The sequence below is a fragment of the Leuresthes tenuis genome, unplaced genomic scaffold (genome assembly GCF_036924035.1).
Source record: "Leuresthes tenuis unplaced genomic scaffold, fLeuTen1.0.hap1 SCAF_1, whole genome shotgun sequence".
Lineage (NCBI taxonomy): Eukaryota > Metazoa > Chordata > Actinopteri > Atheriniformes > Atherinopsidae > Leuresthes > Leuresthes tenuis.
In genome coordinates this window covers 1,785,094-1,804,966 of record NW_027325355.1, presented here as the reverse complement: position 1 = coordinate 1,804,966, position 19,873 = coordinate 1,785,094, and the positions used below count along the sequence as shown (strand labels likewise).

The 19,873-nt window shown below is 46.0% G+C and overlaps 7 non-coding genes and 42 pseudogenes across 7 annotated transcripts; all 49 read left to right on the top strand.

The window, feature by feature from the left end:
- The first annotated feature begins 121 nt into the window (after window positions 1-121).
- LOC140298816 (5S ribosomal RNA) lies at window positions 122-240 on the top strand. Its single transcript, XR_011914420.1, has one exon. It is a non-coding gene; the product is annotated as a 5S ribosomal RNA (ribosomal RNA).
- A 270-nt stretch (window positions 241-510) lies between these two features.
- On the top strand, window positions 511-629 carry LOC140288307 (5S ribosomal RNA; annotated as a pseudogene).
- Window positions 630-901: 272 nt separating this feature from the next.
- On the top strand, window positions 902-1,020 carry LOC140289278 (5S ribosomal RNA; annotated as a pseudogene).
- A 657-nt stretch (window positions 1,021-1,677) lies between these two features.
- LOC140290824 (5S ribosomal RNA) lies at window positions 1,678-1,796 on the top strand (annotated as a pseudogene).
- Window positions 1,797-2,065: 269 nt separating this feature from the next.
- On the top strand, window positions 2,066-2,184 carry LOC140298024 (5S ribosomal RNA). The gene has a single exon (XR_011913708.1). It is a non-coding gene; the product is annotated as a 5S ribosomal RNA (ribosomal RNA).
- Window positions 2,185-2,453: 269 nt separating this feature from the next.
- Window positions 2,454-2,572, top strand: LOC140273449 (5S ribosomal RNA; annotated as a pseudogene).
- A 269-nt stretch (window positions 2,573-2,841) lies between these two features.
- LOC140281850 (5S ribosomal RNA) lies at window positions 2,842-2,960 on the top strand (annotated as a pseudogene).
- Window positions 2,961-3,229: 269 nt separating this feature from the next.
- Window positions 3,230-3,348, top strand: LOC140298815 (5S ribosomal RNA). The gene has a single exon (XR_011914419.1). It is a non-coding gene; the product is annotated as a 5S ribosomal RNA (ribosomal RNA).
- A 269-nt stretch (window positions 3,349-3,617) lies between these two features.
- On the top strand, window positions 3,618-3,736 carry LOC140273446 (5S ribosomal RNA; annotated as a pseudogene).
- Window positions 3,737-4,005: 269 nt separating this feature from the next.
- LOC140288731 (5S ribosomal RNA) lies at window positions 4,006-4,124 on the top strand (annotated as a pseudogene).
- A 269-nt stretch (window positions 4,125-4,393) lies between these two features.
- On the top strand, window positions 4,394-4,512 carry LOC140298814 (5S ribosomal RNA). The gene has a single exon (XR_011914418.1). It is a non-coding gene; the product is annotated as a 5S ribosomal RNA (ribosomal RNA).
- Window positions 4,513-4,782: 270 nt separating this feature from the next.
- Window positions 4,783-4,901, top strand: LOC140290696 (5S ribosomal RNA; annotated as a pseudogene).
- A 269-nt stretch (window positions 4,902-5,170) lies between these two features.
- On the top strand, window positions 5,171-5,289 carry LOC140294563 (5S ribosomal RNA; annotated as a pseudogene).
- A 269-nt stretch (window positions 5,290-5,558) lies between these two features.
- On the top strand, window positions 5,559-5,677 carry LOC140274077 (5S ribosomal RNA; annotated as a pseudogene).
- Window positions 5,678-5,946: 269 nt separating this feature from the next.
- On the top strand, window positions 5,947-6,065 carry LOC140273433 (5S ribosomal RNA; annotated as a pseudogene).
- Window positions 6,066-6,334: 269 nt separating this feature from the next.
- On the top strand, window positions 6,335-6,453 carry LOC140288730 (5S ribosomal RNA; annotated as a pseudogene).
- Window positions 6,454-6,722: 269 nt separating this feature from the next.
- On the top strand, window positions 6,723-6,841 carry LOC140298813 (5S ribosomal RNA). Its single transcript, XR_011914417.1, has one exon. It is a non-coding gene; the product is annotated as a 5S ribosomal RNA (ribosomal RNA).
- A 270-nt stretch (window positions 6,842-7,111) lies between these two features.
- LOC140290695 (5S ribosomal RNA) lies at window positions 7,112-7,230 on the top strand (annotated as a pseudogene).
- Window positions 7,231-7,499: 269 nt separating this feature from the next.
- LOC140303372 (5S ribosomal RNA) lies at window positions 7,500-7,618 on the top strand (annotated as a pseudogene).
- Window positions 7,619-7,890: 272 nt separating this feature from the next.
- Window positions 7,891-8,009, top strand: LOC140290860 (5S ribosomal RNA; annotated as a pseudogene).
- Window positions 8,010-8,666: 657 nt separating this feature from the next.
- On the top strand, window positions 8,667-8,785 carry LOC140271873 (5S ribosomal RNA; annotated as a pseudogene).
- Window positions 8,786-9,054: 269 nt separating this feature from the next.
- On the top strand, window positions 9,055-9,173 carry LOC140301728 (5S ribosomal RNA; annotated as a pseudogene).
- Window positions 9,174-9,442: 269 nt separating this feature from the next.
- Window positions 9,443-9,561, top strand: LOC140273426 (5S ribosomal RNA; annotated as a pseudogene).
- A 269-nt stretch (window positions 9,562-9,830) lies between these two features.
- LOC140288729 (5S ribosomal RNA) lies at window positions 9,831-9,949 on the top strand (annotated as a pseudogene).
- A 269-nt stretch (window positions 9,950-10,218) lies between these two features.
- LOC140300047 (5S ribosomal RNA) lies at window positions 10,219-10,337 on the top strand (annotated as a pseudogene).
- A 269-nt stretch (window positions 10,338-10,606) lies between these two features.
- Window positions 10,607-10,725, top strand: LOC140273421 (5S ribosomal RNA; annotated as a pseudogene).
- Window positions 10,726-10,994: 269 nt separating this feature from the next.
- On the top strand, window positions 10,995-11,113 carry LOC140288727 (5S ribosomal RNA; annotated as a pseudogene).
- Window positions 11,114-11,382: 269 nt separating this feature from the next.
- Window positions 11,383-11,501, top strand: LOC140298808 (5S ribosomal RNA). The gene has a single exon (XR_011914415.1). It is a non-coding gene; the product is annotated as a 5S ribosomal RNA (ribosomal RNA).
- A 270-nt stretch (window positions 11,502-11,771) lies between these two features.
- Window positions 11,772-11,890, top strand: LOC140290694 (5S ribosomal RNA; annotated as a pseudogene).
- Window positions 11,891-12,159: 269 nt separating this feature from the next.
- On the top strand, window positions 12,160-12,278 carry LOC140294562 (5S ribosomal RNA; annotated as a pseudogene).
- A 269-nt stretch (window positions 12,279-12,547) lies between these two features.
- LOC140274074 (5S ribosomal RNA) lies at window positions 12,548-12,666 on the top strand (annotated as a pseudogene).
- Window positions 12,667-12,935: 269 nt separating this feature from the next.
- Window positions 12,936-13,054, top strand: LOC140273419 (5S ribosomal RNA; annotated as a pseudogene).
- A 269-nt stretch (window positions 13,055-13,323) lies between these two features.
- Window positions 13,324-13,442, top strand: LOC140288726 (5S ribosomal RNA; annotated as a pseudogene).
- A 269-nt stretch (window positions 13,443-13,711) lies between these two features.
- LOC140288725 (5S ribosomal RNA) lies at window positions 13,712-13,830 on the top strand (annotated as a pseudogene).
- A 269-nt stretch (window positions 13,831-14,099) lies between these two features.
- LOC140298807 (5S ribosomal RNA) lies at window positions 14,100-14,218 on the top strand. Its single transcript, XR_011914414.1, has one exon. It is a non-coding gene; the product is annotated as a 5S ribosomal RNA (ribosomal RNA).
- A 270-nt stretch (window positions 14,219-14,488) lies between these two features.
- Window positions 14,489-14,607, top strand: LOC140290693 (5S ribosomal RNA; annotated as a pseudogene).
- Window positions 14,608-14,876: 269 nt separating this feature from the next.
- Window positions 14,877-14,995, top strand: LOC140294560 (5S ribosomal RNA; annotated as a pseudogene).
- Window positions 14,996-15,264: 269 nt separating this feature from the next.
- On the top strand, window positions 15,265-15,383 carry LOC140278561 (5S ribosomal RNA; annotated as a pseudogene).
- A 269-nt stretch (window positions 15,384-15,652) lies between these two features.
- Window positions 15,653-15,771, top strand: LOC140296016 (5S ribosomal RNA; annotated as a pseudogene).
- A 269-nt stretch (window positions 15,772-16,040) lies between these two features.
- On the top strand, window positions 16,041-16,159 carry LOC140302664 (5S ribosomal RNA; annotated as a pseudogene).
- Window positions 16,160-16,431: 272 nt separating this feature from the next.
- Window positions 16,432-16,550, top strand: LOC140289443 (5S ribosomal RNA; annotated as a pseudogene).
- Window positions 16,551-16,819: 269 nt separating this feature from the next.
- Window positions 16,820-16,938, top strand: LOC140275931 (5S ribosomal RNA; annotated as a pseudogene).
- A 269-nt stretch (window positions 16,939-17,207) lies between these two features.
- LOC140301180 (5S ribosomal RNA) lies at window positions 17,208-17,326 on the top strand (annotated as a pseudogene).
- Window positions 17,327-17,598: 272 nt separating this feature from the next.
- On the top strand, window positions 17,599-17,717 carry LOC140311521 (5S ribosomal RNA; annotated as a pseudogene).
- Window positions 17,718-17,986: 269 nt separating this feature from the next.
- On the top strand, window positions 17,987-18,105 carry LOC140272970 (5S ribosomal RNA; annotated as a pseudogene).
- Window positions 18,106-18,374: 269 nt separating this feature from the next.
- LOC140296655 (5S ribosomal RNA) lies at window positions 18,375-18,493 on the top strand (annotated as a pseudogene).
- A 272-nt stretch (window positions 18,494-18,765) lies between these two features.
- On the top strand, window positions 18,766-18,884 carry LOC140270391 (5S ribosomal RNA; annotated as a pseudogene).
- Window positions 18,885-19,153: 269 nt separating this feature from the next.
- Window positions 19,154-19,277, top strand: LOC140268382 (5S ribosomal RNA; annotated as a pseudogene).
- Window positions 19,278-19,546: 269 nt separating this feature from the next.
- LOC140318496 (5S ribosomal RNA) lies at window positions 19,547-19,665 on the top strand (annotated as a pseudogene).
- Window positions 19,666-19,873: the final 208 nt, after the last annotated feature.

The following is a 19,873-nucleotide window of genomic DNA, read 5'->3' as shown; positions in this document are numbered from 1 at the left end:
ATCACGTCAGGGAACAAGATGTGCCCACTACATATCAGCCTTTCTTGGCAATTATATGGTTGCATAGAGGAACCGTATGATTCCAGTACCTATATAATGCACATTTGTCACAGACATTGTTACTTACGGCCACACCACCCTGAATATGCCCAACCTCGTCTGATCTTGGAAGCCAAGCACGGTTGGGCCTGGTTAGTACTTGGATGGGAGACCGCTTGGGAATACCAGGTGCTGTAAGCTTTTTCTCTTCTCTCAACCACCTGCATGTCTTTTGTTGCAACGTCTGATCACCCTGTGACACATGAGGAAGTTGGTCATCTTCAGCTGCTGCTGCTTTGTTGGCAGACACGAAGTGATCTTAGAGTCTCATTTTCAGCTGGAGAAAATTATCACGTCAGGGAACAAGATGTGCCCACTATATATCAGCCTTTTTTTGGCAATTATCTTGTTACATAGAGGAACCATATGATTCCATTGCCTATATAATGCACATTTGTCACAGAGATTGTTGCTTACGGCCAAACCACCCTGAATATGTCTGACCTCGTCTGATCTCAGAAGCCAAGGAGGGTTGGGCCTGGTTAGTACTTTGATGAGAGACTGCTTGGGAATACCAGGTGCTGTAAGCTTTTTCTCTACTCTCTACCACCTTCATGTCTTTTGTGGCAACGTCTGATCCTCCTGTGACACATGAGGAAGTTGGTCATCTTCAGCTGCTTTTGCGTCTTTGTTGGCAGACACGAAGTGATCTGAGAGTGTCAATTTCAGCTGCAGAGAATAATCACATCAGGGAAGAAGATGTGCCCACTACAAGTCAGCCTTTCTGGGCAATTATCTGGTTACATAGAGGAAGTGTATGATTCCAGTACCTATATAATGCACATTTGTCACAGATATTGTTGCTTACGGCCACACCACCCTGAATAAGCCCGACCTTGTCTGATCTTGGAAGTCAAGCAGGTTTGGGCCTGGTTAGTACTTGGATGGAAGACTGCTTGGGAATACCAGGTGCTGTAAGCTTTTTCTCTTCTCTCTACCACCTGCATGTCTTTTGTTGCAACGTCTGATCACCCTGTGACACATGAGGAAGTTGGTCATCTTCAGCTGCTGCTGCTTTGTTGGCAGACACAAAGTGATCTGAGAGTCTCATTTTCAGCTGGAGAGAATTATCACGTCAGGGAAGAAGATGTGCCCACTACATATCAGCCTTTCTCGGCAATTATCTGGTTACATAGAGGAAGTGTATGATTCCATTGCCTATATAATGCACATTTGTCACAGAGATTGTTACTTACGGACAAACCACCCTGAATATGTCTGACCTTGTCTGATCTCGGAAGCCAAGGAGGGCTGGTTCTGGTTAGTACTTTGATGGGACACCGCTTGGGAATACCAGGTGATGTAATCTTTTTCTCTTCTCTCTACCACCTGCATGTATTTTGTTGCAACGTCTGATCGCCCTGTGACACATGAGGAAGTTGGTCATCTTCAGCTGCTGCTGCTTTGTTGGCAGACACGAAGTGATCTGAGAGTCTCATTTTCAGCTGGAGAGAATAATCACGTCAGGGAAGAAGATGTGTCCACTATTTATCAGCCTTTCTCTGCAATTATCTGGTTATATAGAGGAAACGTATGATTCCAGTACCTATACAATTTACATTTGTCAGAGACATTGTTGCTTACGGCCACACCACCCTGAATATGCCCGACCTCGTCTGATCTCGAAAGCCAAGCAGGGTTGTTCCTGGTTAGTACTTGGATGGGAGACCGCTTGGGATTATCAGGTGCTGTAAGCTTTTTCTCTTCTCTCAACCACCTGCATGTCTTTTGTTGCAACGTCTGATCACCCTGTGACACATGAGGAAGTTGGTCATCTTCATTTTCTGCTGCTTTGTTGGCAGACACGAAGTGATCTTAATGTCTCATTTTCAGCTGGAGAAAATTATCACGTCAGGGAACAAGATGTGCCCACTACATATCAGCCTTTCTTGGCAATTATATGGTTGCATAGAGGAACCGTATGATTCCAGTACCTATATAATGCACATTTGTCACAAACATTGTTACTTACGGCCACACCACCCGGAATATACCCAACCTCGTCTGATCTTGGAAGCCAAGCAGGGTTGGGCCTGGTTAGTACTTGGATGGGAGACCGCTTGGGAATACCAGGTGCTGTAAGCTTTTTCTCTTCTCTCAACCACCTGCATGTCTTTTGTTGCAACGTCTGATCACCCTGTGACACATGAGGAAGTTGGTCATCTTCAGCTGCTGCTGCTTTGTTGGCAGACACGAAGTGATCTTAGAGTCTCATTTTCAGCTGGAGAAAATTATCACGTCAGGGAACAAGATGTGCCCACTATATATCAGCCTTTTTCGGCAATTATCTTGTTACATAGAGGAACCATATGATTCCATTGCCTATATAATGCACATTTGTCACAGAGATTGTTGCTTACGGCCAAACCACCCTGAATATGTCTGACCTCGTTTGATCTCAGAAGCCAAGGAGGGTTGGGCCTGGTTAGTACTTTGATGAGAGACCGCTTGGGAATACCAGGTGCTGTAAGCTTTTTCTCTTCTCTCTACCACCTGCATGTCTTTTGTTGCAACGTCTGATCGCCCTGTGACACATGAGGAAGTTGGTCATCTTCAGCTGCTGCTGCTTTGTTGGCAGACACAAAGTGATCTGAGAGTCTCAGTTTCAGTTGCAGAGAATGATCACATCAGAGAAGATGATTTAGCCGCTACACATCAGCTTTTCTCGGCAATTATCTGGTTGCATAGAGGAACCGTATGATTCCAGTACCTATATAATGGACATTTGTCAGAGTCATTGCTGCTTACGGCCACACCACCCGGAACATGCCTGACCTCATCTGATCTCGGAAGCCAAGCAGGGTTGGGCCTGGTTAGTACTTGGATGGGAGACCGCTTGGGATTATCAGGTGATGTAAGCTTTTTCTCTTCTCTCAACCACCTGCATGTCTTTTGTTGCAACGTCTGATCACCCTGTGACACATGAGGAAGTTGGTCATCTTCATTTTCTGCTGCTTTGTTGGCAGACACGAAGTGATCTTAGAGTCTCATTTTCAGCTGGAGAAAATGATCACGTCAGGGAACAAGATGTGCCCACTACATATCAGCCTTTCTTGGCAATTATATGGTTGCATAGAGGAACCGTATGATTCCAGTACCTATATAATGCACATTTGTCACAGACATTGTTACTTACGGCCACACCACCCTGAATATGCCCAACCTCGTCTGATCTTGGAAGCCAAGCACGGTTGGGCCTGGTTAGTACTTGGATGGGAGACCGCTTGGGAATACCAGGTGCTGTAAGCTTTTTCTCTTCTCTCAACCACCTGCATGTCTTTTGTTGCAACGTCTGATCACCCTGTGACACATGAGGAAGTTGGTCATCTTCAGCTGCTGCTGCTTTGTTGGCAGACACGAAGTGATCTTAGAGTCTCATTTTCAGCTGGAGAAAATTATCACGTCAGGGAACAAGATGTGCCCACTATATATCAGCCTTTTTCGGCAATTATCTTGTTACATAGAGGAACCATATGATTCCATTGCCTATATAATGCACATTTGTCACAGAGATTGTTGCTTACGGCCAAACCACCCTGAATATGTCTGACCTCGTTTGATCTCAGAAGCCAAGGAGGGTTGGGCCTGGTTAGTACTTTGATGAGAGACCGCTTGGGAATACCAGGTGCTGTAAGCTTTTTCTCTTCTCTCTACCACCTGCATGTCTTTTGTTGCAACGTCTGATCGCCCTGTGACACATGAGGAAGTTGGTCATCTTCAGCTGCTGCTGCTTTGTTGGCAGACACAAAGTGATCTGAGAGTCTCAGTTTCAGTTGCAGAGAATGATCACATCAGAGAAGATGATTTAGCCGCTACACATCAGCTTTTCTCGGCAATTATCTGGTTGCATAGAGGAACCGTATGATTCCAGTACCTATATAATGGACATTTGTCAGAGACATTGCTGCTTACGGCCACACCACCCGGAACATGCCTGACCTCGTCTGATCTCGGAAGCCAAGCAGGGTTGGGCCTGGTTAGTACTTGGATGGGAGACCGCTTGGGATTATCAGGTGATGTAAGCTTTTTCTCTTCTCTCAACCACCTGCATGTCTTTTGTTGCAACGTCTGATCACCCTGTGACACATGAGGAAGTTGGTCATCTTCATTTTCTGCTGCTTTGTTGGCAGACACGAAGTGATCTTAGAGTCTCATTTTCAGCTGGAGAAAATGATCACGTCAGGGAACAAGATGTGCCCACTACATATCAGCCTTTCTTGGCAATTATATGGTTGCATAGAGGAACCGTATGATTCCAGTACCTATATAATGCACATTTGTCACAGACATTGTTACTTACGGCCACACCACCCTGAATATGCCCAACCTCGTCTGATCTTGGAAGCCAAGCACGGTTGGGCCTGGTTAGTACTTGGATGGGAGACCGCTTGGGAATACCAGGTGCTGTAAGCTTTTTCTCTTCTCTCAACCACCTGCATGTCTTTTGTTGCAACGTCTGATCACCCTGTGACACATGAGGAAGTTGGTCATCTTCAGCTGCTGCTGCTTTGTTGGCAGACACGAAGTGATCTTAGAGTCTCATTTTCAGCTGGAGAAAATTATCACGTCAGGGAACAAGATGTGCCCACTATATATCAGCCTTTTTTTGGCAATTATCTTGTTACATAGAGGAACCATATGATTCCATTGCCTATATAATGCACATTTGTCACAGAGATTGTTGCTTACGGCCAAACCACCCTGAATATGTCTGACCTCGTCTGATCTCAGAAGCCAAGGAGGGTTGGGCCTGGTTAGTACTTTGATGAGAGACTGCTTGGGAATACCAGGTGCTGTAAGCGTTTTCTCTTCTCTCTACAACCTGCATGTCTTTTGTTGCAACGTCTGATCACCCTGTGACACATGAGGAAGTTGGTCATCTTCAGCTGCTGCTGCTTTGTTGGAAGACACGAAGTGATCTGAGAGTCTCAGTTTCAGCTGAAGAGAATAATCACGTCAGGGAAGAAGATGTGCCCACTACACATCAGCCTTTCTCAGCAATTATCTGGTTACATAGAGGAACCGTATGATTCCTGTACTAATATAATGCACTTTTGTCAGACACATTGTTGCTTACGGCCACACCACCCTGAACATACCCGCCCTCGTCTGATCTCGGAAGCCAAGCAGCGTTGAGCCTGCTTAGTACTTGGATGGGAGACTGCTTGGGAATACCAGGTGCTGTAAGTGTTTTCTCTTCTCTCTACAACCTGCATGTCTTTTGTTGCAACATCTGATCACCCTGTGACACATGAGGAAGTTGGTCATCTTCAGCTGCTCCTGCTTTGTTGGCTGACACAAAGTGATCTGAGAGTCTCAGTTTCAGTTGCAGAGAATGATCACATCAGAGAAGATGATTTGCCCGCTACACATCAGCCTTTCTCGGCAATTATCTGGTTGCATAGAGGAACCGTATGATTCCAGTACCTATATAATGCACATTTGTCACAGACATTGTTACTTACGGCCACACCACCCTGAATATGCCCGACCTCGTCTGATCTCAGAACCCAAGCAGGGTTGGGCCTTGTTAGTACTTGGATGGGAGACCGCTTGGGAATACCAGGTGCTGTAAGCTTTTTCTCTTCTCTCAACCACCTGCATGTCTTTTGTTGCAACGTCTGATCACCCTGTGACACATGAGGAAGTTGGTCATCTTCAGCTGCTGCTGCTTTGTTGGCAGACACGAAGTGATCTTAGAGTCTCATTTTCAGCTGGAGAAAATTATCACGTCAGGGAACAAGATGTGCCCACTATATATCAGCCTTTTTCGGCAATTATCTTGTTACATAGAGGAACCATATGATTCCATTGCCTATATAATGCACATTTGTCACAGAGATTGTTGCTTACGGCCAAACCACCCTGAATATGTCTGACCTCGTTTGATCTCAGAAGCCAAGGAGGGTTGGGCCTGGTTAGTACTTTGATGAGAGACCGCTTGGGAATACCAGGTGCTGTAAGCTTTTTCTCTTCTCTCTACCACCTGCATGTCTTTTGTTGCAACGTCTGATCGCCCTGTGACACATGAGGAAGTTGGTCATCTTCAGCTGCTGCTGCTTTGTTGGCAGACACAAAGTGATCTGAGAGTCTCAGTTTCAGTTGCAGAGAATGATCACATCAGAGAAGATGATTTACCCGCTACACATCAGCTTTTCTCGGCAATTATCTGGTTGCATAGAGGAACCGTATGATTCCAGTACCTATATAATGCACATTTGTCAGAGACATTGCTGCTTACGGCCACACCACCCGGAACATGCCTGACCTCGTCTGATCTCGGAAGCCAAGCAGGGTTGGGCCTGGTTAGTACTTGGATGGGAGACCGCTTGGGATTATCAGGTGATGTAAGCTTTTTCTCTTCTCTCAACCACCTGCATGTCTTTTGTTGCAACGTCTGATCACCCTGTGACACATGAGGAAGTTGGTCATCTTCATTTTCTGCTGCTTTGTTGGCAGACACGAAGTGATCTTAGAGTCTCATTTTCAGCTGGAGAAAATGATCACGTCAGGGAACAAGATGTGCCCACTACATATCAGCCTTTCTTGGCAATTATATGGTTGCATAGAGGAACCGTATGATTCCAGTACCTATATAATGCACATTTGTCACAGACATTGTTACTTACGGCCACACCACCCTGAATATGCCCAACCTCGTCTGATCTTGGAAGCCAAGCACGGTTGGGCCTGGTTAGTACTTGGATGGGAGACCGCTTGGGAATACCAGGTGCTGTAAGCTTTTTCTCTTCTCTCAACCACCTGCATGTCTTTTGTTGCAACGTCTGATCACCCTGTGACACATGAGGAAGTTGGTCATCTTCAGCTGCTGCTGCTTTGTTGGCAGACACGAAGTGATCTTAGAGTCTCATTTTCAGCTGGAGAAAATTATCACGTCAGGGAACAAGATGTGCCCACTATATATCAGCCTTTTTTTGGCAATTATCTTGTTACATAGAGGAACCATATGATTCCATTGCCTATATAATGCACATTTGTCACAGAGATTGTTGCTTACGGCCAAACCACCCTGAATATGTCTGACCTCGTCTGATCTCAGAAGCCAAGGAGGGTTGGGCCTGGTTAGTACTTTGATGAGAGACTGCTTGGGAATACCAGGTGCTGTAAGCGTTTTCTCTTCTCTCTACAACCTGCATGTCTTTTGTTGCAACGTCTGATCACCCTGTGACACATGAGGAAGTTGGTCATCTTCAGCTGCTGCTGCTTTGTTGGAAGACACGAAGTGATCTGAGAGTCTCAGTTTCAGCTGAAGAGAATAATCACGTCAGGGAAGAAGATGTGCCCACTACACATCAGCCTTTCTCAGCAATTATCTGGTTACATAGAGGAACCGTATGATTCCTGTACTAATATAATGCACTTTTGTCAGAGACATTGCTGCTTACGGCCACACCACCCGGAACATGCCTGACCTCGTCTGATCTTGGAAGCCAAGCAGGGTTGGGCCTGGTTAGTACTTGCATGGGAGACCACTTGGGAATACCAGGTGCTGTAAGCTTTTTCTCTACTCTCTACCACCTTCATGTCTTTTGTGGCAACGTCTGATCCTCCTGTGACACATGAGGAAGTTGGTCATCTTCAGCTGCTTTTGCGTCTTTGTTGGCAGACACGAAGTGATCTGAGAGTGTCAATTTCAGCTGCAGAGAATAATCACATCAGGGAAGAAGATGTGCCCACTACAAGTCAGCCTTTCTGGGCAATTATCTGGTTACATAGAGGAAGTGTATGATTCCAGTACCTATATAATGCACATTTGTCACAGATATTGTTGCTTACGGCCACACCACCCTGAATAAGCCCGACCTTGTCTGATCTTGGAAGTCAAGCAGGTTTGGGCCTGGTTAGTACTTGGATGGAAGACTGCTTGAGAATACCAGGTGCTGTAAGCTTTTTCTCTTCTCTCTACCACCTGCATGTCTTTTGTTGCAACGTCTGATCACCCTGTGACACATGAGGAAGTTGGTCATCTTCAGCTGCTGCTGCTTTGTTGGCAGACACAAAGTGATCTGAGAGTCTCATTTTCAGCTGGAGAGAATTATCACGTCAGGGAAGAAGATGTGCCCACTACATATCAGCCTTTCTCGGCAATTATCTGGTTACATAGAGGAAGTGTATGATTCCATTGCCTATATAATGCACATTTGTCACAGAGATTGTTACTTACGGACAAACCACCCTGAATATGTCTGACCTTGTCTGATCTCGGAAGCCAAGGAGGGCTGGTTCTGGTTAGTACTTTGATGGGACACCGCTTGGGAATACCAGGTGATGTAATCTTTTTCTCTTCTCTCTACCACCTGCATGTATTTTGTTGCAACGTCTGATCGCCCTGTGACACATGAGGAAGTTGGTCATCTTCAGCTGCTGCTGCTTTGTTGGCAGACACGAAGTGATCTGAGAGTCTCATTTTCAGCTGGAGAGAATAATCACGTCAGGGAAGAAGATGTGTCCACTATTTATCAGCCTTTCTCTGCAATTATCTGGTTATATAGAGGAAACGTATGATTCCAGTACCTATACAATTTACATTTGTCAGAGACATTGTTGCTTACGGCCACACCACCCTGAATATGCCCGACCTCGTCTGATCTCGAAAGCCAAGCAGGGTTGTGCCTGGTTAGTACTTGGATGGGAGACCGCTTGGGATTATCAGGTGCTGTAAGCTTTTTCTCTTCTCTCAACCACCTGCATGTCTTTTGTTGCAACGTCTGATCACCCTGTGACACATGAGGAAGTTGGTCATCTTCATTTTCTGCTGCTTTGTTGGCAGACACGAAGTGATCTTAAAGTCTCATTTTCAGCTGGAGAAAATTATCACGTCAGGGAACAAGATGTGCCCACTACATATCAGCCTTTCTTGGCAATTATATGGTTGCATAGAGGAACCGTATGATTCCAGTACCTATATAATGCACATTTGTCACAAACATTGTTACTTATGGCCACACCACCCGGAATATGCCCAACCTCGTCTGATCTTGGAAGCCAAGCAGGGTGGGGCCTGGTTAGTACTTGGATGGGAGACCGCTTGGGAATACCAGGTGCTGTAAGCTTTTTCTCTTCTCTCAACCACCTGCATGTCTTTTGTTGCAACGTCTGATCACCCTGTGACACATGAGGAAGTTGGTCATCTTCAGCTGCTGCTGCTTTGTTGGCAGACACGAAGTGATCTTAGAGTCTCATTTTCAGCTGGAGAAAATTATCACGTCAGGGAACAAGATGTGCCCACTATATATCAGCCTTTTTCGGCAATTATCTTGTTACATAGAGGAACCATATGATTCCATTGCCTATATAATGCACATTTGTCACAGAGATTGTTGCTTACGGCCAAACCACCCTGAATATGTCTGACCTCGTTTGATCTCAGAAGCCAAGGAGGGTTGGGCCTGGTTAGTACTTTGATGAGAGACCGCTTGGGAATACCAGGTGCTGTAAGCTTTTTCTCTTCTCTCTACCACCTGCATGTCTTTTGTTGCAACGTCTGATCGCCCTGTGACACATGAGGAAGTTGGTCATCTTCAGCTGCTGCTGCTTTGTTGGCAGACACAAAGTGATCTGAGAGTCTCAGTTTCAGTTGCAGAGAATGATCACATCAGAGAAGATGATTTACCCGCTACACATCAGCTTTTCTCGGCAATTATCTGGTTGCATAGAGGAACCGTATGATTCCAGTACCTATATAATGCACATTTGTCAGAGACATTGCTGCTTACGGCCACACCACCCGGAACATGCCTGACCTCGTCTGATCTCGGAAGCCAAGCAGGGTTGGGCCTGGTTAGTACTTGGATGGGAGACCGCTTGGGATTATCAGGTGATGTAAGCTTTTTCTCTTCTCTCAACCACCTGCATGTCTTTTGTTGCAACGTCTGATCACCCTGTGACACATGAGGAAGTTGGTCATCTTCATTTTCTGCTACTTTGTTGGCAGACACGAAGTGATCTTAGAGTCTCATTTTCAGCTGGAGAAAATGATCACGTCAGGGAACAAGATGTGCCCACTACATATCAGCCTTTCTTGGCAATTATATGGTTGCATAGAGGAACCGTATGATTCCAGTACCTATATAATGCACATTTGTCACAAACATTGTTACTTACGGCCACACCACCCGGAATATGCCCAACCTCGTCTGATCTTGGAAGCCAAGCAGGGTGGGGCCTGGTTAGTACTTGGATGGGAGACCGCTTGGGAATACCAGGTGCTGTAAGCTTTTTCTCTTCTCTCAACCACCTGCATGTCTTTTGTTGCAACGTCTGATCACCCTGTGACACATGAGGAAGTTGGTCATCTTCAGCTGCTGCTGCTTTGTTGGCAGACACGAAGTGATCTTAGAGTCTCATTTTCAGCTGGAGAAAATTATCACGTCAGGGAACAAGATGTGCCCACTATATATCAGCCTTTTTCGGCAATTATCTTGTTACATAGAAGAACCATATGATTCCATTGCCTATATAATGCACATTTGTCACAGAGATTGTTGCTTACGGCCAAACCACCCTGAATATGTCTGACCTCGTTTGATCTCAGAAGCCAAGGAGGGTTGGGCCTGGTTAGTACTTTGATGAGAGACCGCTTGGGAATACCAGGTGCTGTAAGCTTTTTCTCTTCTCTCTACCACCTGCATGTCTTTTGTTGCAACGTCTGATCGCCCTGTGACACATGAGGAAGTTGGTCATCTTCAGCTGCTGCTGCTTTGTTGGCAGACACAAAGTGATCTGAGAGTCTCAGTTTCAGTTGCAGAGAATGATCACATCAGAGAAGATGATTTACCCGCTACACATCAGCTTTTCTCGGCAATTATCTGGTTGCATAGAGGAACCGTATGATTCCAGTACCTATATAATGCACATTTGTCAGAGACATTGCTGCTTACGGCCACACCACCCGGAACATGCCTGACCTCGTCTGATCTCGGAAGCCAAGCAGGGTTGGGCCTGGTTAGTACTTGGATGGGAGACCGCTTGGGATTATCAGGTGATGTAAGCTTTTTCTCTTCTCTCAACCACCTGCATGTCTTTTGTTGCAACGTCTGATCACCCTGTGACACATGAGGAAGTTGGTCATCTTCATTTTCTGCTACTTTGTTGGCAGACACGAAGTGATCTTAGAGTCTCATTTTCAGCTGGAGAAAATGATCACGTCAGGGAACAAGATGTGCCCACTACATATCAGCCTTTCTTGGCAATTATATGGTTGCATAGAGGAACCGTATGATTCCAGTACCTATATAATGCACATTTGTCACAGACATTGTTACTTACGGCCACACCACCCTGAATATGCCCAACCTCGTCTGATCTTGGAAGCCAAGCACGGTTGGGCCTGGTTAGTACTTGGATGGGAGACCGCTTGGGAATACCAGGTGCTGTAAGCTTTTTCTCTTCTCTCAACCACCTGCATGTCTTTTGTTGCAACGTCTGATCACCCTGTGACACATGAGGAAGTTGGTCATCTTCAGCTGCTGCTGCTTTGTTGGCAGACACGAAGTGATCTTAGAGTCTCATTTTCAGCTGGAGAAAATTATCACGTCAGGGAACAAGATGTGCCCACTATATATCAGCCTTTTTTTGGCAATTATCTTGTTACATAGAGGAACCATATGATTCCATTGCCTATATAATGCACATTTGTCACAGAGATTGTTGCTTACGGCCAAACCACCCTGAATATGTCTGACCTCGTCTGATCTCAGAAGCCAAGGAGGGTTGGGCCTGGTTAGTACTTTGATGAGAGACTGCTTGGGAATACCAGGTGCTGTAAGCGTTTTCTCTTCTCTCTACAACCTGCATGTCTTTTGTTGCAACGTCTGATCACCCTGTGACACATGAGGAAGTTGGTCATCTTCAGCTGCTGCTGCTTTGTTGGAAGACACGAAGTGATCTGAGAGTCTCAGTTTCAGCTGAAGAGAATAATCACGTCAGGGAAGAAGATGTGCCCACTACACATCAGCCTTTCTCAGCAATTATCTGGTTACATAGAGGAACCGTATGATTCCTGTACTAATATAATGCACTTTTGTCAGACACATTGTTGCTTACGGCCACACCACCCTGAACATACCCGCCCTCGTCTGATCTCGGAAGCCAAGCAGCGTTGAGCCTGCTTAGTACTTGGATGGGAGACTGCTTGGGAATACCAGGTGCTGTAAGTGTTTTCTCTTCTCTCTACAACCTGCATGTCTTTTGTTGCAACATCTGATCACCCTGTGACACATGAGGAAGTTGGTCATCTTCAGCTGCTCCTGCTTTGTTGGCTGACACAAAGTGATCTGAGAGTCTCAGTTTCAGTTGCAGAGAATGATCACATCAGAGAAGATGATTTGCCCGCTACACATCAGCCTTTCTCGGCAATTATCTGGTTGCATAGAGGAACCGTATGATTCCAGTACCTATATAATGCACATTTGTCACAGACATTGTTACTTACGGCCACACCACCCTGAATATGCCCGACCTCGTCTGATCTCAGAACCCAAGCAGGGTTGGGCCTTGTTAGTACTTGGATGGGAGACCGCTTGGGAATACCAGGTGCTGTAAGCTTTTTCTCTTCTCTCAACCACCTGCATGTCTTTTGTTGCAACGTCTGATCACCCTGTGACACATGAGGAAGTTGGTCATCTTCAGCTGCTGCTGCTTTGTTGGCAGACACGAAGTGATCTTAGAGTCTCATTTTCAGCTGGAGAAAATTATCACGTCAGGGAACAAGATGTGCCCACTATATATCAGCCTTTTTCGGCAATTATCTTGTTACATAGAGGAACCATATGATTCCATTGCCTATATAATGCACATTTGTCACAGAGATTGTTGCTTACGGCCAAACCACCCTGAATATGTCTGACCTCGTTTGATCTCAGAAGCCAAGGAGGGTTGGGCCTGGTTAGTACTTTGATGAGAGACCGCTTGGGAATACCAGGTGCTGTAAGCTTTTTCTCTTCTCTCTACCACCTGCATGTCTTTTGTTGCAACGTCTGATCGCCCTGTGACACATGAGGAAGTTGGTCATCTTCAGCTGCTGCTGCTTTGTTGGCAGACACAAAGTGATCTGAGAGTCTCAGTTTCAGTTGCAGAGAATGATCACATCAGAGAAGATGATTTACCCGCTACACATCAGCTTTTCTCGGCAATTATCTGGTTGCATAGAGGAACCGTATGATTCCAGTACCTATATAATGGACATTTGTCAGAGACATTGCTGCTTACGGCCACACCACCCGGAACATGCCTGACCTCGTCTGATCTCGGAAGCCAAGCAGGGTTGGGCCTGGTTAGTACTTGGATGGGAGACCGCTTGGGATTATCAGGTGATGTAAGCTTTTTCTCTTCTCTCCACCACCTGCATGTCTTTTGTTGCAACGTCTGATCGCCCTGTGACACATGAGGAAGTTGGTCATCTTCAGCTGCTGCTGCTTTGTTGGCAGACACAAAGTGATCTGAGAGTCTCAGTTTCAGTTGCAGAGAATGATCACATCAGAGAAGATGATTTACCCGCTACACATCAGCTTTTCTCGGCAATTATCTGGTTGCATAGAGGAACCGTATGATTCCAGTACCTATATAATGCACATTTGTCAGAGACATTGCTGCTTACGGCCACACCACCCGGAACATGCCTGACCTCGTCTGATCTCGGAAGCCAAGCAGGGTTGGGCCTGGTTAGTACTTGGATGGGAGACCGCTTGGGATTATCAGGTGATGTAAGCTTTTTCTCTTCTCTCAACCACCTGCATGTCTTTTGTTGCAACGTCTGATCACCCTGTGACACATGAGGAAGTTGGTCATCTTCATTTTCTGCTGCTTTGTTGGCAGACACGAAGTGATCTTAGAGTCTCATTTTCAGCTGGAGAAAATGATCACGTCAGGGAACAAGATGTGCCCACTACATATCAGCCTTTCTTGGCAATTATATGGTTGCATAGAGGAACCGTATGATTCCAGTACCTATATAATGCACATTTGTCACAGACATTGTTACTTACGGCCACACCACCCTGAATATGCCCAACCTCGTCTGATCTTGGAAGCCAAGCACGGTTGGGCCTGGTTAGTACTTGGATGGGAGACCGCTTGGGAATACCAGGTGCTGTAAGCTTTTTCTCTTCTCTCAACCACCTGCATGTCTTTTGTTGCAACGTCTGATCACCCTGTGACACATGAGGAAGTTGGTCATCTTCAGCTGCTGCTGCTTTGTTGGCAGACACGAAGTGATCTTAGAGTCTCATTTTCAGCTGGAGAAAATTATCACGTCAGGGAACAAGATGTGCCCACTATATATCAGCCTTTTTTTGGCAATTATCTTGTTACATAGAGGAACCATATGATTCCATTGCCTATATAATGCACATTTGTCACAGAGATTGTTGCTTACGGCCAAACCACCCTGAATATGTCTGACCTCGTCTGATCTCAGAAGCCAAGGAGGGTTGGGCCTGGTTAGTACTTTGATGAGAGACTGCTTGGGAATACCAGGTGCTGTAAGCGTTTTCTCTTCTCTCTACAACCTGCATGTCTTTTGTTGCAACGTCTGATCACCCTGTGACACATGAGGAAGTTGGTCATCTTCAGCTGCTGCTGCTTTGTTGGAAGACACGAAGTGATCTGAGAGTCTCAGTTTCAGCTGAAGAGAATAATCACGTCAGGGAAGAAGATGTGCCCACTACACATCAGCCTTTCTCAGCAATTATCTGGTTACATAGAGGAACCGTATGATTCCTGTACTAATATAATGCACTTTTGTCAGACACATTGTTGCTTACGGCCACACCACCCTGAACATACCCGCCCTCGTCTGATCTCGGAAGCCAAGCAGCGTTGAGCCTGCTTAGTACTTGGATGGGAGACTGCTTGGGAATACCAGGTGCTGTAAGTGTTTTCTCTTCTCTCTACAACCTGCATGTCTTTTGTTGCAACATCTGATCACCCTGTGACACATGAGGAAGTTGGTCATCTTCAGCTGCTCCTGCTTTGTTGGCTGACACAAAGTGATCTGAGAGTCTCACTTTCAGTTGCAGAGAATGATCACATCAGAGAAGATGATTTGCCCGCTACACATCAGCCTTTCTCGGCAATTATCTGGTTGCATAGAGGAACCGTATGATTCCAGTACCTATATAATGCACATTTGTCAGAGACATTGTTGCTTACGGCCACACCACCCTGAATAAGCCAGACCTCGTCTGATCTCGGAAGCCAAGCAGGGTTGGGCCTGGTTTGTACTTGGATGGAAGACCTCTTCGGAATACCAGGTGTTGTAAGCTTTTTCTCTTCTCTCTACCACCTGCATGTCTTTTGTTGCAACGTCTGATCACCCTGTGACACGTGAAGAAGTTGGTCATCTTCAGCTGCTGCTGCTTTGTTGATAGACACAAGGTGATCTGAGAGTCTCAGTTTCAGCTGAAGAGAATAATCACATCAAGGAGGAAGATGAACCCACTACAAGTCAGCCTTTTTCGGCAATTATCTGGTTACACAGAGGAAGTGTATGATTCCAGTACCTATATAATGCACATTTGTCACCGATATAGTTGCTTACGGCCACACCACCCTGAATAAGCCCGACCTCGTCTGATCTCGGAAGCCAAGCAGGGTTGCGCCTGGTTAGTGCTTGAATAGTAGACCGCTTGGGAATACCAGGTGCCTTAAGCTTTTTATCTTCTCTCTACCACCTGCATGTCTTTTGTTGCAACGTCTGATCACCCTGTGACACATGAGGAAGTTGGTCATCTTCAGCTTCTGCTGCTTTGTTGGCAGACACGAAGTGATCTGAGAGTCTCAGTTTCAGCTGAAGAGAATGATCACATCAGAGAAGATGATATGCCCGCTACACATCAGCCTTTCTCGGCAATTATCTGGTTGCATAGAGGAACCGTATGATTCCAGTACCTATATAATGCACATTTGTCAGAGACATTGTTGCTTATGGCCACACCACCCTGAACATGCCCGACCTCATCTGATCTCGGAAGCCAAGCAGGGTTGAGCCTGCTTAGTACTTGGATGGGAGACTGCTTGGGAATACCAGGTGCTGTAAGCTTCTTCTCTTCTCTCTACCACCTGCATGTCTTTTCTTGCAACGTCTGATCATCCTGTGACACATGAGGAAGTTGGTCATCTTCAGCAGCTGCTGCTTCTTTGTTGTTAGACACGAAGTGATCTGAGAGTCTCAGTTTCAGCTGCAGAGAATAATCACATCAGGGAAGAAGATGTGCCCACTACAAGTCAGCCTTTCTCTGCAATTATCTGGTTACATAGAAGAAGTGTATGATTCCAGTACCTATATAATGCACATTTGTCACAGCTATTGTTGCTTACGGCCGCACCACCCTGAATATGCCCGACCTCGTCTGATCTTGGAAGCCAAGGAGGGTTGGGCGTGGTTAGTACTTGGATGGAAGACCTCTTGGGAATACCAGGTGCTGTAAGCTTTTTCTCTTCTCTCTACCACCTGCATGTCTTTTGTTGCAACGTCTGATCACCCTGTGACACATGAGGAAGTTGGTCATCTTCAGCTGCTGCTGCTTTGTTGGCTGACACGAAGTGATCTGAGAGTCTCAGTTTCAGTTGCAGAGAATGATCACATCAGAGAAGATGATATGCCCGCTACACATCAGCCTTTCTCTGCAATTATCTGGGTGCATAGAGGAACCGTATGATTCCAGTACCTATATAATGCACATTTGTCAGAGACATTGTTGCTTACGGCCACACAACCCTGAACATGCCCGACCTCGTCTGATCTCGGAAGCCAAGCAGGGTTGGGCCTGGTTTGTACTTGGATGGAAGACCTCTTCGGAATACCAGGTGTTGTAAGCTTTTTCTCTTCTCTCTACCACCTGCATGTCTTTTGTTGCAATGTCTGATCACCCTGTGACACATGAGGAAGTTGGTCATCTTCAGCTTCTGCTGCTTTGTTGGCAGACACAAAGTGATCTGAGAGTCTCAGTTTCAGCTCGAGAGAATAATCACGTCAGGGAAGAAGATGTGCCCACTACTTATCAGCCTTTCTCGGCAATTATCTGGTTGCATAGAGGAACCGTATGATTCCAGTACCTATATAATGCACATTTGTCAGAGACATTGTTGCTTACGGCCACACCACCCTGAACATGCCCGACCTCGTCTGATCTCGGAAGCCAAGCAGGGTTGAGCCTGCTTAGTACTTGGATGGGAGACTACTTGGGAATACCAGGTGCTGTAAGCTTCTTCTCTTCTCTCTACCACCTGCATGTCTTTTGTTGCAACGTCTGATCATCCTGTGACACATGAGGAAGTTGGTCATCTTCAGCAGCTGCTGCTTCTTTGTTGTTAGACACGAAGTGATCTGAGAGTCTCAGTTTCAGCTGCAGAGAATAATCACATCAGGGAAGAAGATGTGCCCACTACAAGTCAGCCTTTCTCTGCAATTATCTGGTTACATAGAAGAAGTGTATGATTCCAGTACCTATATAATGCACATTTGTCACAGCTATTGTTGCTTACGGCCGCACCACCCTGAATATGCCCGACCTCGTCTGATCTTGGAAGCCAAGGAGGGTTGGGCCTGGTTAGTACTTGGATGGAAGACCTCTTGGGAATACCAGGTGCTGTAAGCTTTTTCTCTTCTCTCTACCACCTGCATGTCTTTTGTTGCAACGTCTGATCACCCTGTGACACATGAGGAAGTTGGTCATCTTCAGCTGCTGCTGCTTTGTTGGCAGACACGAAGTGATCTGAGAGTCTCAGTTTCAGCTGCAGAGAATGATCACATCAGGGAAGAAGATGTGCCCATAACAAGTGAGCCTTTCTCGGAAATTATCTGGTTACATAGAGGAAGTGTATGATTCCAGTACTTATATAATGCACATTTGTCACAGACATTGTTACTTTCGGCCACACCACCCTGAATATGCCCGACCTCGTCTGATCTCGGAAGCTAAGGAGGGTTGGGCCTGGTTAGTACTTCAATGGGAGACTGCTTGGGAATACCAGGTGCTGTAAGCGTTTTCTCTTCTCTCTACAACCTGCATGTCTTTTGTTGCAACGTCTGATCACCCTGTGACACATGAGGAAGTTGGTCATCTTCAGCTGCTGCTGCTTTGTTGGAAGACACGAAGTGATCTGAGAGTCTCAGTTTCAGCTGAAGAGAATAATCACGTCAGGGAAGATGATGTGCCCACTACACATCAGCCTTTCTCAGCAATTATCTGGTTACATAGAGGAACCGTATGATTCCTGTACTTATATAATGCACATTTGTCACAGACATTGTTGCTTACGGCCACACCACCCTCAATATGCCTGACCTCGTCTGATCTCGGAAGCCAAGCAGGGTTGGTTCTGGTTAGTACTTGGGTGGGAGACTGCTTGAAAATACCATTTGCTGTAAGCTTTTTCTCTTCTCTCTACAACCTGCATGTCTTTTGTTGCAACGTCTGATCACCCTCTGACACATGAGGAAGTTGATCATCTTCAGCTGCTGCTGCTGCTTTGTTGGCAGACATGAAGTGATCTGAGAGTCTCAGTTTCAGCTCCAGAGAATAATCACATCAGGGAAGAAGATGTGCCCACTAAGAGTCAGCCTTTCTCGGCAATTATCTGGTTACATAGAGGAAGTGTATGATTCCAGTACCTATATAATACACATTTGTACCAGATATTGTTGCTTACAGCCACACCACCCTGAATAAGCTCGACCTCGTCTGATCTCGGAAGCCAAGCAGGGTTGGACCTGGTTAGTTCTTGAATGGGAGACCGCTTGCGAATACCAGGTGCTGTAAGCTTTTTCTCTTCTCTCTACAACCTGCATGTCTTTTGTTGCAATGTCTGATCACCCTGTGACACATGAGGAAGTTGGTCATCTTCAGCTTCTGCTGCTTTGTTGGCAGACACGAAGTGATCTGAGAGTCTCAGTTTCAGCTGAAGAGAATGATCACATCAAGAAGGAAGATGTGCCCACTAAGAGTCAGCCTTTCTCGGCAATTATCTGGTTACATAGAGGAAGTGTATGATTCCAGTACCTATATAATACACATTTGTCACAGAGATTGTCGCTTACGGCCACACCACCCTGAATATAATATGCCCGACCTCGTCTGATCTCGGAAGCCAAGCAGGGTTGTGCCTGGTTAGTACTTGGGTGGGAGACTGCTTGGGAATACCAGGTGCTGTAAGCTTTTTCTCTTCTCTCTACCACCTGCATGTCTTTTGTTGTAACATCTGATCACCCTGTGACACATGAGGAAGTTGGTCATCTTCAGCTGCTGCTGCTTTGTTGGCAGACACAAAGTGATCTGAGAGTCTCAGTTTCAGCTGCAGAGAATAATCACATCAGGGAAGAAGATATGCCCACTACACATCAGCCTTTCTCGGCAATTATCTGGTTACATAGAGGAACTGTATGATTCCAGTACCTATATAATGCACATTTGTCAAAGACTTTGTTGCTTACGGCCACACCACCCTGAACATATCCGACCTTGTCCGATCTCGGAAGCCAAGCACGGTTGGGCCTGGTTAGTACTTGGATGGGAGACTGCTTTGGAATACCAGGTGCTGTAAGCTTTTTCTCTTCTCTCTACCACCTGCATGTCTTTTGTTGTAACATCTGATCACCCTGTGACACATGAGGAAGTTGGTCATCTTCAGCTGCTGCTGCTTTGTTGGCAGACACAAAGTGATCTGAGAGTCTCAGTTTCAGCTGCAGAGAATAATCACATCAGGGAAGAAGATGTGCCCACTACACATCAGCCTTTCTCGGCAATTCTCTGGT